The sequence below is a fragment of the Ictidomys tridecemlineatus genome, chromosome 5 (assembly GCF_052094955.1).
Source record: "Ictidomys tridecemlineatus isolate mIctTri1 chromosome 5, mIctTri1.hap1, whole genome shotgun sequence".
NCBI classification, from domain to species: Eukaryota; Metazoa; Chordata; class Mammalia; order Rodentia; family Sciuridae; genus Ictidomys; species Ictidomys tridecemlineatus.
In genome coordinates this window covers 143,049,427-143,068,192 of record NC_135481.1, presented here as the reverse complement: position 1 = coordinate 143,068,192, position 18,766 = coordinate 143,049,427, and the positions used below count along the sequence as shown (strand labels likewise).

At 37.6% G+C, this 18,766-nt stretch overlaps 1 protein-coding gene across 4 annotated transcripts in view; it reads right to left on the bottom strand.

Moving 5' to 3' along the window:
• Mctp2 (multiple C2 and transmembrane domain containing 2) overlaps positions 1 to 18,766 on the bottom strand; it is a 220,093-nt gene that overhangs the window by 190,882 nt on the left and 10,445 nt on the right. The gene's annotated exons all lie outside the window — the stretch shown is intronic.

The following is an 18,766-nucleotide window of genomic DNA, read 5'->3' as shown; positions in this document are numbered from 1 at the left end:
CACAAACTATTGATCTTAATAAATAAAGTTAAGTCAATGTGTCCAGCAACATCTTAGTTATCTACCAAAATAAATGAATAGCCAAGATAAATTTCTAAAAGACTAGGAAACACATGATTCACAAACTAAAATTGTAATCTTCAATTATTTTTAAATGGAGTCCAGTTAGCAAACATTGTACATATTTAAAGTATCCTAAAATAACACTTAATCATAATTGTACAGACTATCATAAAGTTTCACGTAATACTGAAATATTTCATCTGACATCAACTAAAAGCCCTTTAAATATAGTTCATTGTTTGTCTTTCAAAACAACTTAAATTACTCTATATAAAACAAGAGTAGATTATATTGCTACAATTAAATGTGTAAAGATAACAAGTAGAGGGGAATAAAATAAAACATTTCAGTTTCCAAAAGCACTTAAATGTTTGTCTAAATAATTTTTTTAAATATTTATTTTTAAGTTTTTAGGTGGACACAATATCTTTATTTTACATTTATGTGGTGCTGAAGATCGAACCCAGTGCCTCGTGAGTGCTAGGTGAGCTCTCTACCACTGAGCCACAACTCCAGCCCTGTCTAAATAAATTAATTCATATGTACAAGAAGTCATAATGTTTTTCAAAAGTCCTAAGTAAGTATAATATAGTCTCTTAATCTATAAATTCAACCTCATATAGACCACACAGGCATAAGTGAGATTTTCCATCCAGTATTATGTATAATAAGAAATAATACTACATTCATCACTGACTTTAAACTATGACATGGATTCATTTGTAACAGACATAAATACTAGGTAATCATGGATTTTGATAGCCTAGTACATGGTTAGAAAATTTTTCTTTTACTAGAATGATCTAACCAATAGTATTGGTGCCTATTAATAGAGACTGTATTTGTAATATCAAAATCATCAACTTTTTATGGCTAGATTTCGAAGTTCAGATTGTAGTACAAATATCTCATAGTGTGTGTGTGGGGGGGGGGTAATCAGCAACATTTATTGAGCTATTCCTGGCATATGCTGAGCTATACGATGTTGTAGTTTGGACACTCAGTGTCCCCTAAAGGCCCATGTGTTGAAGGGTTGGTCCCCAGCACAGTGCTGTCAGGAAATAGTGAAACCATTGGCAGGTTGAGTTTAGTGAAAGGAAGTTGGGTTTACTGGGAATGCTCCTGAAGCCCCTTCCACTTTATCTCTGCTTCTCACTGCCCATGAGGTGAACACTTGTCCCCTACCACATGTTCCCACTGCCATGATGTACAAACTCCCCACAGGCCCAAAACAACAGGGCCAATCATTGACTAAAGCTTCAGGCACTGAGAGCCAAAATAAACCTTTTCCTCCTTATAAGGTATCTATCTAAGGTGCTTTGTCACAGTGATGGAAAGCTGACTAACATGGCAAAAACTTAATTCATATTCATAAAAATTATGTAGGAATTAGGAGTAATCATGAAAACCCTACTTCATAGATTAAAAAACTAAAAAAAAAAAATTATGTAATTTGCCCCAGCCACCAGCTAGTTTTGGTGGCAGTTATTATTAAAATCCACAACTGCCTTATAATGATTCCATGTGCTTTCTACTCCACGAGGCTGCTTTATCTAGATAATTAGGTTAACATTTTGCAATTACAAGGAAAGAAAGGTATATTAAGGGTATCCAAGAGTTTACTCTGAATATCTGATCCCCTTTATCAAATGTTACTGGGTCTCTCCAAAGTAGCAAAGCAGTCACCTTCAGTGACTCCTGAAGAAGCGAAGTCTACAAAAGTTCAAAATCCCTAATGTGAAGGCCCATTTGCTATCTGGATCTACTAGACGGCTAGGACCTGTATTCCTAGACATTCTGTCTGTGTCCAGAGATGAGAGAAAGTGAAAGGGCAGGAGGTTTGGAAATGTCACTCTGGAAATCATGCCAACCTCCCAAGGAGCAAAGCACCCTGTGATCAAGAAATGCTCCCCAAAGCTGAGAAGCAGGAGTACGGAGTGGGTAGGTTTCAGGGAGGGAGACTAGAGGCTGGAGGAGGAATGACAGATGGCAGAGACTTCTGGTGTTGAACACAGCACACTGAGGCTGGGCGCTTGGTTGGGGAGAATGTTTGCATACATCTATTATCCCAAAGGTTAGATGTTTCAGTGACCAGAATTCCCAAGAAGAGCAAGTCAATTTTCTGTAAATAGACAAAACAGATGAGGAGGGAGACATTGGACTCTCAGAAAGGGAGTACAGTAATAGAGGCAGGGTTGTTCATGTGTGCCTAAGAATAAAGCCAATGATCCCCTGGTGAACAACCAATGAGGAGAAAGAGGTTCATGCAATTAAGAGAAGGGTGACTGGAGGTCAGAGGATCCTCACCCAAGGTGTAAAAAATGGAAAGGGTGATTCCATGGTCATGAGGGAATATTACAGTGCATAGGAGTTATACCTACAACAATCTACCATTCCTGTTCAATCATAGTCAAGAATAAAGGACAATACTGGTACAGGTAACCAAGTTAGGTACTCAACTTTTCTACAGTACAGATCTGAATAAACTATGCTAATCAGCTTTCTATTATTCTAACAAAATACCTGAGGTAAGCAAGTTATAAGGAGAAAAAGGTTTTCTTTGGCTCACAGTTTCAGAGGTTTTTGCCCATGATCACTTGGTCCTGTTGCTTTGGGCCTGTGACAGCACACCACATCACGGTGGGACCAGGTGGTGGAGAAGACTTTTTCAACTCATGGTAGTCAGGAAGCAAAGACAGGCAGGAAGTGGCCAAGGTCTCAGTATTCCCTTCAAGGTCATGCCCCCAATGATTTAACTTCCTTTCACTAGGCCGCACCTCCTAGGGTTCTATTGCCTCCCCAGAGAACCACAGGCTGGGGACTAAGCCTTCAACACATGTACTTCTAGGTACATTCTAGATCAAACTACAGCAGAAGCCTTTATGAGTGACCCCGTCCCTTGATGACCAGTGTCCTTTACCAAAAGATTTTACATCCCAAACAACAGGACAAGAGGCTTCAAAGTAGGAATGATAGTGTGCATATCAGCTTTCCCTTATATGAAAATCACAGGCCCAGTTTGCTTTTAGAATCCAGAATTTCAGATTTGGGGAGGGGTGCATCGTATCTTAAATAATACCCTAAATTGTTTCAGTTGCAGTATGCCATCATCAAACGTATCAAAATTCAATCTGAATAGGATTTATGGACCATAAATAGCTTAAGAAGTATTCAGATCAGAGTCTGCTTCCAAATAAGTAGGAAAAACAAAAGCAAAATTTTCCATTTTCAGAAGTTTTCAAATTTGGAATTTGGGGAGAAGAGATTTATGAATCAGGCATGACAGCTGCAGGAATAAAACAGCAGCAGAAATAAATGCTGAACGTCAGCTTCCGCTTCCTGACCACCAGCTGGCACCAGGACCATGGTCTCTTTAAAGAGGAAGGGTTTAGAATACAATGACTTTCCTTCAGGAACTTTAGCAAGTGGTTCTCCTCTCAGCGTCCCCCAAGCAGAGTTCTGGCAGCTGGTACATTTAGAAGTCCTACAAACCCATCACATGCAGGAGACCAGATTGTTAAAGGGGGACCCCAGAGTAGACTGTGTATACCTAAGAAGGTCCAGAATAACCGTGGGGGGTGGCAAGAAAATATGGGAACTTCCACTCAGACTGAATCTAATGTGTCTTTTTAATTTCTATTTTTGTCTATGTTTAATAATATATGCATTATCATTACCACAGTACACGTACATAATTTATAAGTAAATATGCAAACTTATGTCTCAAAAAGTATCTGCTGAGAGGGTAAATGAGCAAAGAATATGCAGAGAACATTTTTAGAGCACCTGAACAATTCAATCTTTTGGTCTGCTGAAAAACTCAGAACAAAAATAAACAAAAAGCTGTAATAACAAGAATTTGGTTTTCTCCTTTAGGCAGTGACTATTTTCAGAACTATGTCTCTTTTCTTCCAGTAAGAAGGATCAGGTAATGAACATAATGCAAAACAGATGAGCTTAAATAGACAAGGTGCTCATTAAAAAAAAATAGAACTGCAATTTAAATAGAGTTTGGTATATAAGACTGTCACCTTTGCTAAGGGGTGTTCCTCTTGAGAGATTCATTAAGCAGTAATTTCAACGAGTGATCATTTGCTTCAAGTTTACTCTAACATTTGCAAATAACATTGTGTATGACTTTCTTTTGCTTCCTCTGGCCCATTTGTATGTTTTGCATTTTCAAAAGTAGATGCAGATGTCTTTCTGTAGACTCAGGTGACAGGGCAGAGGTAGGGAGGAGAAAAGATATGTATCTCTTGAGAGAGGATTCACTCATCATTGGAGCAAAACCGTCAACTAACAAAATTAAGATAAATCCATTTACCATAATGTGAGGGTAGAGAAATCTGGAGATAGAGCCATTTTACAGAGAAGGAAGTGTCTTAGCCGAGTTTTGTTTCTATAACAATGTTTTGGAGACTGGCTCATTTGTAAAGAATAGAAGTTTATTTGGCTCGTGGTTCTGGAGGCTGAAGTCCAAGAATAGAGTGGAGCAGTATTTCGACATGGCCGAGGACGTCACATAAACAGAGCAAAGGCTCTAGCTCTGGCTTTTCCTCCTTTTCTTAATAACCCACAAGTGACTTCTTGTGGGCCCCACTCTCATGACCTCATCGATTTATGATCAGTTCCCAGGGGCCTCCAAATATCATCAACATATGGTTTGGGCAATAAGTTTCCAACACATGAAATTTAGGGGCAAAATTCAAACCATAGCAAGGGGGTACTCTGTGAGCAGGCATCCGAGTGAGGAAAAAGAAAAACAGTAGCTATTTGAAGAAGAGGATTCCAGACAGAGGGACAAGTCCATGCAAAGGTCCAAAGCCAAAACCACAGTCCCTGAAAGAAATGACAGAGAAGTGGCAGGAGCTGTCAAAGGCTTGGGATTTTATTTCATGTGAGCCAGGAAGACCCGGGTGGAGAACAGCGTGTATAGCTGAGCTTTATGAGGGGACTGATCAGAGTTTTCACCTGTTTTTAAGGCATCTCAGTGGCTGCGGGGGAAAAACGTTTCACAAAGGGACAGAATCACTGGAGGGAGACCAACCAAGAAGCCAATGTCCAAGGTTCTTTGATTTGCAATTTGCACCTTTGGTTTTAGCTTTCTGGTTTCGACATGGCTGGAAATGCGATTTTGACACTGATGGAAATTTGAAGCCACAGACCACATCTCAAATTATCCATTTCCTGGGGCATCTACTCAGGAAGTAAAAACGTGGGAAAGTTGCACTTCCTTTCAAAATGGTCCTTTACTTCTCTGAGACTGACCTTCTCAGAACAGACAACAATCTGAGGTTTCCCACCCTGATATTCACTAGTGACATGATAACAGACTCCCAGTCTAAGTAATGTCAAGTTACTTTTTGTGAGTATTTACTAGGACTTCCATTTCTATCTGAAAGGGGCCCCATGTTGTGTAGGGGAAGAGCACATAAAGTTAAATATATTATTAATAAAAGTTCTCCATTCAACAGAGGTGTATGAAGGAGTGAGAAAAAGTCTATAATTTTTCCTACCATATATGCCAAAAAGAACTATTCTGGGCCCTGGAAAATGGGGTGAGAGAAACAAATGCCTTCCTAAGGTATTTCAGAAAATAGAAGTCATCCCTCCTAATAATCAGAATGGGATGGACAAATCCAAGGTCAACACAAAGCATTTTCACCAAGGTCAACCCATAGTTGCCCAAAACTGTAATAACCACCTTCATTCTTGACAACCTCCTGGGTTCACTTCTTTCCTAAGCAAAGATCACTGGGATACCCAGGGTCAAGATGTTGCCCAGTGCAGAGCTAATCCTGTCTCCCCTTGGTTCATCCTTAGAACCCTCCAGCCTAAGCCCAGATCCTCCACCTCTACACCCTGTTTTGTACCCTTTTATCAAGCCCTCTAAGATTCCTCCAGGAGTCCAGCCTCCCTTTGTGGGACTAAAAGCAGGTATATGGAGGTCTGTATCTAATGTATCACTACCCAGAGAAAACAAGCACAAATAAAATTATTAAAATACTTATAATAAAGTGATAAAGTGTTGTGACAAAAGGTATTGGTTAAAAATTATTCATCTATATTTAAGTTGTTGCTGATACCAAAAAATTTCAGTTGTACAGAAAAATGAGAAAACACACCCTAGATTTAATACTAGAAACAGTATCAAATCTTTTGATCCTCTTTCTATACTGACTCCAGAGTACTAGGCTAACCAAATCAGAAACTTAGTAAATTTCCCTAAAGATATTACTGCCCTCATTAAATTGATGATCTCACTAGGAAAATCAGGATGCAAATTATAAGATCAAAGTGCTGAAGACTATTTTTCAATTATTGTTTTTATCCACTGAACTATATTTTTACAAAAAAGGAAGACTATGCCTTATGTTTGAATAAGAGACTTTTAAAACATTCTGTATTTATAAAACCTTGCTTTGTGAAGCCCTATATCATATTTATTTACCTTCTCCATGACTCTCTTTCATATAAGTGTTAGGTAAAATATGTCTGGGAACTTCAATCTTTAGAATAATACAATGTGTCTTTTAAATGATGAGTTGAAATTTTTCTCTAGTTAAGTCATTAGTTTTTCTCAATAAATGGCCATCAATCATTTAAGGTTGTTGTCAATGACAAATTAATTATTAATTCTCATTAGGACAAGTATACAGTGCTAATGAATTAAAAACCTGCTTCTACAACTCACTATCAGCATATAAAATCTGTGGATTCTTAACCTTTGGAGAGCCGAGTTGTGTTGATTTCAATTTCATTTCAAAATATAAAAAACTAGTCCAAGAAAACAAACATTGGCCACATTAGAGATTCCCAAATGAAGAAGATAATTTAGGGATAATAGAGTGACCCTTTGTTTTGTGGTGACCATGTGCAAGCATTATTCTGAACACTTTTTGTCTATGATTTTTCTGAATCTTCATTTACATAATAGAGCTGAGTAACATTATCCTGGTTTTACACAGAAAGATGACTAGGATTAGAAATTAGCCACCTGTCAGCTAAGGAATGGCAGTGCCAGGATTAGACCCAGGTTCCTTCTAATGGCACTTGTGCTGGTATCTACTAGACTGTGCTATTATCCCCAAGAGGGTATTATCTCTCTTCTGGACATGATTCAAAGGAATAATTAAATTCCCCAAAAAGAGTCATTCAACATTATAATTATTGGTTCATCAGAATGGGAAACGACACAGAAAATTACAAAAGCTAATTCAAAAGTGTTGAGATTTAAATACACTATAAATTACGTAGCAATAATAATATGCAATTAGGAAGTGACTACAAGAATATCTGAATGCCAGCAGCTCAGGAGGCTGAAGCAGGAGGATTGCAAGTTTGAGGCCTGACTCAGCAGTTTAGCAAGGCCGTAAGCAATTTAGTGAGATGCTGTCCAAAATAAAATATCAAAACAGCTGAAAATGTTGCTTAGTGGTTAAGTTCAATCCCTAGTACCAAAAAAAAAAAGGAAGAATATGTAAATGCTATGAAGAAAAATTTGGGGGTCATCAAATACTATCAAAACATGTCACCCACTGTTGTCCCATCCTTTTAGTACATGCATGTGCAACTTTAACTTGTACAGTTGGAAATTTGAGTCAACAAAGGTGAAAATAAACAGTGTGCTCTGGATCATAAAGAGCCAAGTTAAAAGCAGGTATTGGTTTCCCCCCATCACTGAGCTATAACATCATTATACTTTTTTAAACTGAGAAAAAAATTTGTTCTGAGTTTAGTGGATATTTGTTATAATAGCATTAGTTCTATAATATTCAAAGGAAGCTATTATATTGCTTATGTTTTCTAAGAAAAAAAAATGAAGCTGGAGTACAATGTTGATGAAGCTATGTTTTTTTAACCTTCCAGTTAGCCCAAGGAATAAAATATATTCCAATCATTTTCTGTAAGCACTCAGTTTAGTAGGAGAGATGAGTATAAAAGTAATGGCAAGAGCATGCTGAAATCTATAGGGATGTTAAAAATAGGATGCTTGAGCACACAGTAGATGTATCAATCCAATGTATCAATCCAATGTAAGTAAACTGTAATTAAGAATGAAGGGGACTGATTGAGAAGGTGAGCTGTGTCCATTCAGCCCCTATATCCATGGGTTTTACATTCATGGGTTCAACCAACCACTGATTGGAACATGGGAGATTAATCCCAAAAAATTGCATTTGTATGAATAGACATTTTTATTATCATTATTTCTTGAATATACGGTATCTAAAAATCTATTTACATAGCATTTACAATGTATTTATAAGTAATTATAAGTTATTTAGAAGTGATTTAAAGAATATGGAAGGATGTTTGAGGGTGTATGTAAATTCTACACCATTTTATATAAGGGAATTTATCATCCTTAGATATTTGTATTCACTAGGGTCTTGGAACTAGTCCTTCCCAGATACTGAGGGAATAACTAATTTGTTAGTTTTTTTGTGTGTTGGAGAGGCATAATTGAGCAAAAACATATGTTTAAGGTTTCTGAATGGACAGTGGGGGATATGGTGAAATCACCCATTAATACAGAGAAACAAGAGCAAGAGTCACTGACAGGTGATAAGGTACAATTCATGTTGACTATGTTCCTTTGGATACACTGACAAATTATCAAAACTGAAACAGACTATAGTCCAATAGGATATTCAAGGTTGGAGTTTAGGAACAGGTTTTTTTGTTGTTGTTGCTGTTGTTTTTTAATTTGTTATATACAATTGCAAAATGCATTATGATTCATATTACACATATAGAGCACAATTTTCCATTTATCTAGTTGTACACAAAGTAGAGTCACACCATTTGTGTCTTCATACATTTACTTAAGGTAATGTCCATCTCATTCCACCATCTTTCCTGCCCCCGTGCCCCCTCCCTTCCTCTCCCTCCCCTTTGCCCTATCTAGATTTCATCTAATCCTCCCATGCCTCCCGCCTCAATCACATTGTGGATCAGCACATGAATGATGTGAATATACTTGGAATACAACCAGAGATATGAAAAATCGTGCTCTATGTGTATAATATGAATTGTAATTCTTTCTGCTGTCATATATAGCAAATTAGAATGAAAAACAATGGAATATTTCTAAGCAATAAAAGAGAATAAAATCATGGCTTTTTCAGGTAAATGAATGGAGTTGGAGAATATAATGCTAAGTGAAGTTAGCCAATCTCAAAAAAAAAAAAAAAAAACCCCAAAAAAATACTGAATGTTTTCTCTGATTTAAGGAATAGGGTTTTGATGGAAGGTTGGGAAAGTTTTGCTCTTAAACAAGTGGATAAAGTGAAAAGGAAGTAGGATTAGTGACCACATCACTGGGAGTCACTAATTTTTAGTGACCACATAGGAAAAAAAAAAAAAAGAGAACTCTTAACCAAAACAGAGGGCATCTGGCCAGGGAGGGACAGGAGGGCCTGATAAGAAGTGGAGCAAGATCAAGGAAGCCCAGAAAAGAAGAGGTCCCCAGGAGGGAGGGAGCAGTATTTCAAAACACCGCAGAAGTCAGCTGAGGAAGACGGAGGCGCACCATCAGATTCGGCAGTAGAGGCCTTGGGGACACAGAAGCCTTCTGTGAGCTGGGAAGGCAGGGAAGTAGGTTGTAACAAGAAACAGCCTTTCAAGAAGCTTGTAGAGGAGACACTCAGTAATCCTGGGCCAGTGAATACACAGTGAATAACAGTATTTGGTTCAAATAGGTTTATTAAAAAAAATATTTACTTACAAACTGTACTAGAATTATTATTAATCAGACTGCCACAGCCTTTGACCTCCTAGCTACACAAAAGACCCAGATGCAAGTGGCTAACTATCAAAACAGCTTGGCATTAGATTATCTACTGGATGTGGAAAGAAAAATATGTAGAAAGTTCAACAGCTCAGATTGTTGCATCCAAATGGGTGACAATAGACATGCAGTTAAGGATATAGCCAACAATACAAGAGAACTAACACAGGTGCTAGTGCATACCTAGAAGGGCATTAAAGTTTGGGTCCCAAATATGCTTTTCGGAGATGGTTTTCAACTTTTGGTAGATTTAAAAGCTTAACTGGTATAGTGCGTATTCTACAGTTAACCTGTTTATTGTCCCAGGTTTGGCTCCACTGTGCATTAAAACTATTGGGTCCATTATAGAAGTTGCTGTTGAAAGGATGACAACAACTAAGATTTTGGCATTATATGAGGCTTTAAGCCAAGATAATGGTAATGATGCTCTTACATTTAAAGGATTAAATTATGGGGAGCATCATTAAAAGGGGGAATTGAAGTGGCATCCCCTTACTCCACAGAAAAATCTTAACAGGGCTGCTCCAGAAATCTTCACCAGGGCTGATTTTAGGACTGTCAGCAAAAGAGTCTCTGCAAAAGAGTTCAATGTAGATAAACTTTATTTTCATTCCCCCCTACCACCCTTTTACTTGGCCACTGGCCAGGAAGATACCAGCACTCCAGGTGCTGGACACCCCCTTTACTAGTTTTTCACAGACATATCCAGTATAGTAGTTTGTAGAAATGTGTGAATAAAGCCTCTGGCCTTGAGCTGGGGCTTCACAGAGATGTCTATATTTTTAAGATAAGTTACCATCTGGGCTCCATGGTTACAACTGGCAGGGGGAGGAAAGAAAGGGAGAAGAAACTCCGTCCTTCTCAGGTGTTGTCCTTGAACGGTTAACTTACATAAAACAGTGATAGAAAAAGCTGCTTTTATGTGAACTTCTGCAGAATATGAACTTCTGAGCCCTTTCCCTTATCTGCTGAGTATAAAACACTGAAACTACCTGAACTCAGGGTTCAGGGGATTAATTAATTATAGCAAAAGCTGTGCCCTCTGAACCTGGCTGCAGCCAAATAAAACTGTTTCCTGCCAAAAAAAAAAAAAAAAAAATTTATAAGGGATACATGAAATCAAACTATTTTATAAGTTTTAAATGCATAAGATTCAGATTTTAATAGCAAATTCCCCCCAAATCTCTCAATTGCCTTTCTCCTCCTGCATTACAATTTTCTTGTCCTACTCTCATGGTTTAGATATGAAGTGTCCCCCAAAAGCTCATGTGTGAGAAAATGCAAGAAAGCTTAGAGGTTTAATGATTGGTTAATCAGAGCTTTAACTTAATTAGTGTGTTAATCCCCTGATAGGGAGTAACCCAGAGGTAACTGGAGGCACATAGGGTGGCTGGAGGAGGTGGGTCATTGTGGTGTGTCTTGGGGGCATATATCTTGTTTCTGGTGAACAGATCAGTCTCTCTGATCTGAGCAGATTTCCTCCACGACATTCTTGTGCCATGATGTTCGGCCTCATCTTGATCCCAGAGCAATGGAGTTGACTGTCTACGGGCTGAGACCTTTGAAACTCTGCTCACCAAATTACATTTTCCTCCTCTAAAATTGTTCTTGTTGGGTCTTTTGGTCACAGCAGTGAAAAAGCTGACTAAAACACCTACCTAGGTCTGAAGACACTGAGTTATAATTTTAGGTTAAAAACTTTAGAATTAGAAAAGATGTAAGCTATGGAGGCTGAACAACAACAAAAACACACACACACACACATTAAAACACCACCACCACCACCACACCAAGAGAACTATTTCCAGAAACAAGAAATGTATAGACCAGAGAAATGAATGGAAAATTTGTAGTTTATTTTTCTCCTCTCTGTGGTGCAGGGCTCAGCACTGGGCAGGGGCCCTAATTAAAGTCTGTTAAACAGAATTGAAGGTCAAATGGCTAATTCGAGATGGAGACATGGCTAGAATCCAGACCTTTTGGCTCTCTAGGTAATTTCCATTCAACTATAATTCAAAAAGTTACATATTGCATATACAATGAATGTCTTTGAAAAGAAGCTATACTCGCCATCATTAATCTTTAGAAAAATGCAAGTCAAAACCAAAGTGAGAAAGACTACTTCACACCTATCAGGATGGCTACAAAAATAAAGAAAAAAAAAAACAGAAAATAACAAGTGAGGCCAAAATCTAGAGATATTACAACCCTTAGACACTTGGTGAAAGAGGAATACCTACAATGGAAAACAGTACAACAGTTCCTCAAAAAATGAAATGTAGAATTATCATGAGCTAGACCAATTCTGCTTCTGGGCTTATTGTGCAAAAAAAACTAAAAGCAATGACTTAAAAAAAAAAATACTTGTGCACCCAAGTGTTCCTCAAGAGGCAAAAAGTAAGAATAAACACCTGCCCCCCAAACACATTGATAAACAAAACGTATCATGCACATGCAATTGGATATTATTCAGCATTAATAAGAGAATTCTGACACATGCTAGAACTTCGATAAGCCTTGAAGACATTGTGTTAAATGATATTAGCCAAAACAAAACCTAAAAACATGACTTTAATTCTGTTTATGTGAGGTATCTGGAGTCATGAAATATTAAAAGAGTAGAAAGGATGTTTTCCAGGAGCAGAGAAAAGAGAGAAGGGGGAGAAGCTGTTTCATGGAAACCAAGTTTCAGTTTTCCAAGTTGAACAGAGTGCTAGACGGTGGTGGTGATTGCGCAACATGACGGTCCATACACTGAAAATGGTTCAATTTATGTTGAGTATATTTTATTGTTTTAGTCGTAAAAATTGATTTGTAAGCCAAATTGGGACAAATATATAGCTATCTTTTAAGAGGGTGTATTTGGTAAAATTATAATACTTCTGGTTTCCAGAGCAGGGTCAAAAGCTCAGGCAAGACCTTGGGCACTACCCTAGCTGTGCATAGGGCAGCCCTGCAGTAATGCAGTCCAACATGTCTACCACTCTGACTTCAAGAGATGCTCTTGGCTCAAATATGTACATGAGATTACTACATTTCTATTCACTGACAATCAAACAGGGGTTATCCAAAGGCCACTATTTTCTAATCTCCTGTAATCACACTTCTTATTTGAGAGTACAGATTTCAATGGATTTCTTTCATATTTGCTTAAACTTGATGAAGACATCTTCTGCTGCTTCCTCTATAAACACTCAACACCAGTTCACATGGAATAGCACAATGGAGACACCTTTATTCCCTCCAAATGGATTCTTTTTATACTAAAATTGTTGGGCTCTGCTGTTGATTTTGCTTACTTCCATTATGCTAAATTTTATATAAATAACCATAAAGATCAAGATGTATGATTTCAGACCACTTTTCTCCTAATGTTATTTGTTCTCTGAGCGATTTCACCCTGCAGAGCCCATGTCACTTCACCTAACTGGGAGACAAAGACCCTTGCTGAGCTAATACTCAATGTCTCCATGGTAATGTATAAATTCACTTAGCTAAATTTTGTTTTCTAGGTAATTCCATGGTGTTGGTTCTTTTGGGAGCCAGGTGCTTTGCCTCAATGTGCTTTTAGATCGAGTATATTAAAGAAAATCCACACAAAAATACATGGTTCATAGGCTTTTGTACCAACTCCCAATACATGCTCTCCACATAAAATTTCAAATTACTCCATGATCACAGGTGAAGCGTAGAGTGTTTTGCCCAGTTTTCACAAGGTGCCAACTGAGTTAATAGAAACTATAAATATACCACAAGCTTAAGAGATTCTGTACAGAGTGCACATTAAGAGATGTACTTTGAGATACACACAGACCAGAACAGAAATACAAATCATAAATCATCATTAATGCAGCCATTAAAAATTAATTCTGATGCTATGTGGTTACCTGAAAAATTATTTGTGATGTCATCTTAAATGGGAAACAAACTACAAAGTCACACCTAAATTATGTTTATGACCAAAAAATGATGCAAATGTAGGGACTAAACTGAAAAGAAACATGAAAAAACTGCTAATGCTTAATTTTTTTCAAATCAGAGTATACATTCCTTTTTCACATTTATTTTTGTTACTTTTAGTATTTATATAATTTTGTTTGTGTAATAAGTACATATAAAAATAAAAGTGATGCTTGCAGCAATATTGGGGATGGGAGGGTGTCCTGTGGATTCTTTCTCCCAACAGAAAGAAATACATCCAATCAAACACAATCTTGGATGACAACTAGATTTCTCATGGTCAACTCAGATCAACTCATAGCAGCTATCTGAGGAGTTATTATTACAAAATATTCTGAAGCTGAATGGTAAATACAATGGCATCGAGATGAACATCTGCCCTTGGCTTTAGAAAGTGGAGCAATGGGGCTCTGGGCCAGGAATTTGTCACCTCTGTCTCAGCACCAGTATCAGAAACATACTGTGGAAGAACCAAGAATAGCCTACAGCTTTTATCAAAACAATCAACTCAAGAGATGTAGGTGACTCAAAATATGACATGATTAATTTTTGCACAAACCCCAATAGAAAAAATATAGCATCTTAAAATGTAATATTCTAAAGGACACAATTTTCATAAAAGATTGTAGCCACATCACATAGCACAAGCATGTGATAAGAAATCAGGACAGATATCTGTGTACTCTGTTTTATTATTAAGTTCCTATAATTCCTACATGTTTACAATAAAATCTCGTCATGTTTTTTTGTCTCTGTACAGAAGATTCCAGAGAGAATAGCCAAGGTAAACATCTATCTGCACAACTCAAGTGCTTAAATAGTACCTAAGCTTAATATTTAATTTAGTAATTTTCCACTTCTATATAAAGCTTTAAATCTTTCTTACCATACCCTAACATTCGGAAGTAACCAAATGATACTGTTTTGTAGTCAGAGTTAATCAACAAGACATGTGAAAACTACTCAGGCCACCGTGGCAGGTTTTGTACCACAGGGTGACTTTGCACTGACGGACCATGAAGGACTCCATCCAGACACTTGCACGTTTGCAAAGTCTCACTGCCTACTTAGATTCATTTTCCATAAATATATAAGAAAGCCAAACTTCATTAATAATAGAAAATGACTGGAAGGGAATACAGAGTTGAAAAGATGCAGAATGGAAGTAGAGGAAGCTCTAATTTCTAGCAGGTGTCTTGAGATAAGTGTGCAGGATCTTGACAGCTCAAGACAGAACAGTGTGGCATTTACAGAGAGCTTAAAGCATCAAGTGAGATAACATATTTCAGGCAGAAAGGGAAAGTTCTAGCAAGTCAAGCCACTGTTCTGGACTTATCTATCCAGCCAGTGTCACTGGAAAGGAAGCTAAGAAGCAGCTCACGCTAGATGCAAAGTTCACTTGACTTGCGCTGGACACAGGGAAAAGCTCAATTGACCCATGGTAATGACCTTGCCTGGCAGAGCCCATCATGTTCAGAATACCCAGTCCCACCTGGTCTAAGGAAATGTGTATATGAAGCAGAAAGCTGTAGCCCCAGTAAAAGGAGAAAATGCATGTAAGCATTTGGAGTGACAGCCTATGGATTTCGTATGTTGGTTCAGGACTATTACTTATATGTTCCCACATGTCAATCACCAGCTCTTTCAGGGCCAATCAAGCTTTACCTCTTAGACAGCCCTATCCTAACATTAACCATGACCCTCTAGTATGATGCAGCACCTCTGTACCATAATCTCATCATGCCAATCATGGCCCTAATGATTCAAAGTTATCTTTTTATTTTATTTATTTTATCACTTAATCCAGCCACATTCCAATACTGTAAGTAACCTCAAGGTAAGGGACTATATTTACCTACTCCATGTAAATACCAGCCACAAAGCAGCTATATTTCATTGAAGAATGAATTAAAAAGGGAATTATATCTACAACTGTTATGGCAATATTCACCAGAAATCTGAACCTGCATGGAGACCAGAGTATTCCATCAAGTATTCCATCAAAGGTATAACAACTCTTAAGCCTTTTAGAGACATCCGCTGTAGAACACATTTATTGCACTATGATATGGGATATAGGTAGCTTCATACAGGAGCTATAGAGCATAAAATCAGTAATAACCATCAGTCATGGCACAGCGTCATTAGAGGCCCAGGAGTCACTATGGTAAAGAGTAACCATGGTGAGAACGGAGCCTGTTTTTTCCTACCTGTAAATCCCCATCTGGTTTTTCCAAATCATTTATTAATGGAACAACTGACACCTCTTACCACCTTTATAAAAATCAGACAACAAATTGACAATGATACCCTTGACCTCTACAACAGGGTGAAGCCCACATAATTGAGAACTATTTTTCCAAAAGATTGTAGAACTTTCAGAACTGAAGTTTCCTAGAATTAAGAGTGATGGCAGGAGTCTGTGAGCATACCCCTTTTTTCTTCTTTCCGTTAACATTTGGTTTTCAATGAGCAGAGATTCTTGGGCAATGAGCAGAGATTCTTGGGGATCCTGGAGACAGCTGGTGTCCCCCAACATGTCAAACCCAAGAAAAGGCAACCTGAACTCCAAGAAGGAATTATGAGAAACTGGCTGAACTACATTTACTCCCCTCTGAACAGATTCAAATGTCTGAATCAAATGAGAAAAATCGGTTCAAACAAATTAAAATGAATTGGGTATGCATACATGAACAAACACACATACCCCAAGCCCCTCCTTGCCTATAAGGAAAAAAAATAAATTTAAAAACTCTAAAATATGAATTAATATTCCTTTTACTTACGTGATACATGGTTTATTTGAAGAATGTATTTCTATGCTTGTCACTGATGTATTTTAAAATGATATTTGCCAAAATCATGTGACTTTTGACTTTAAAAAAAAGACTATCAAAGACTGCAGTCAACCATCAGTACAGTATTTCTAAAGCATTCTATTATAACATCCTCTCTCAAATGAAAAGGTAATGACAACCGTTATTGATATTAAAACCATTTATCTTTTAAAAAGGTTATATCGATTTCCCCCACTGCTCCGATTCCATCAATGCCAGTGTCAGCTCCATGAAGAGGTTTAAATTGATAATTCCCAAATGAACTTTCCCAGTTTTCTATCACCTCTCGCTATGAGCATTTTTTGAACCCAACTCAGAGGATCATCTAAGAAAAGGCTTGGAATGACTAGAAACATCCAAAAGAATCTTCCCATTGAGCTAAAATACTGCAAATAGGTTTTAAATATGAAGCAAATATAAGGTCTTATTAAGGTCAGGCAACATGTCCCATCCCATCATACTTCATTAAACCCAAAATGATTCTCCCCACCTTTAGTATTCCAAAATAGCACACAAGAGCAGCACCTGCAGCCACCACTCACATGGAGCAAATTATGTAACAGACACCAGGTACTAAGTGTTTTAGGGACCTTGTCATGAAATCCTTGTAACCCTATTAGAAGCCTCATTTCACTGATCAATAAACAGAAACACAAAAAGCTTACGTAATTTGCCTAGAGTCAAACAGTCAATACTTAAAAGAGCCAAGATTTTTAGTGTAGTATCCTAGCTCTGCATACTTGATCTTTATGCAACCTTGGTCTTGTTTCATCACCTAATTTCCCATGAAGTAACATGTGTGTGTGTGTATGTGTGTGTGTGTGTGTGTGTGGTGCTGGGGATTGAACTCAGGGCTTTTTGCATGCAAGGCAAACACATGAAGTGACTTTTACATAGAACGTTTTTCTAGTAAATGACTAGCAAAGGACTCTTCAACCAAGTTTCAGGAGGCTATGTAATATAGAAGAACAGACAGACACAGTGAAGATCTCTCCCAGCCACTCCTACAAACCTCTGGCAGTCAATTTCCTCCGTCCTTCCATCAGGTCACATTTTCCCTCCTCCCCATGGTCTAAGCTGATCTTACCTGCTTGTAAAATCCTCTCTGCTACCAAGAGAGTGCCACAAATAAGTCTTACATGAAGTTAATCTTGATTTTCCAGGGAGACAAGCTTTTGAAATGAGAAACCTTTTCTATTTTCTCTAAACATCTATTTTCTAAACAGGATATCATGGTCAATTTATTCTTTTTTGGCAATTGAAAATGTAGGCATGTGGATCCAGTGAAGTCATTGATTAGGTTTCACCTTCCAAAGTCAGTCTTCAAAGTGGCACTTGTCAATACAGACTGAGGGAACATTTTCCACTTTGCCCCACGAGTGGCCCAGCTTTCATCAAATTATACTACAATTATGAAGAAAATACTAAATCCAGCAATATTGATAGGATGCCTGTGTGTGTCTGATATCAACTTTCTGAATTCTAACTTAGGTAAAATTGAAAAAGCAACTTAGAAACAAAAGAACCTAAAGCATTTTTGTTTCGCATTTTATTAAGAAGGGGAAGTTCTATAATCTCATCTCTTAAAAATAACAGCCTTAAATTGGAAAAATGAACTGAATTTAAATTCAGCATCGTCTAAGATGCACCTTTAGTTTCCTTTTTAAAATACAATAATTTAGTACCACCACTCCTTGCTTGCTTTCCTTATTCTGGTCTGAAAGTAATAAAGGACAAAACATCAGTGCATGGGGCTAGATGGGAAAAGCTGCCAGAACATTTTGGACACTTCTGTAGGTTTCTTTATTACTAAATGACCAAGCTCTCTCTGTTCCTTGTAAAGTACCTATCATGTGCAAGGTACTCTTCATAAATTACTACTTCAGCGCACCCTAATTGAAGTACTTTTATCTCCTAGGAAAACTAGGTTTCATGAACAGAGAAGGCCTGCAGTTAATGTATGTCAGAGTAGATATTTGAGTGGGGTTTGTCTGAATCTAAAATCAAATCTCTTCCTGTAGTAGAGGTTTCTTAAGCAGTTCTGCCCCAGGCCTACCTCAGAGAAGGCACTGGGGAAGGCTTGCTGTACTGAGAGGAAACTTGGGAAATTTTG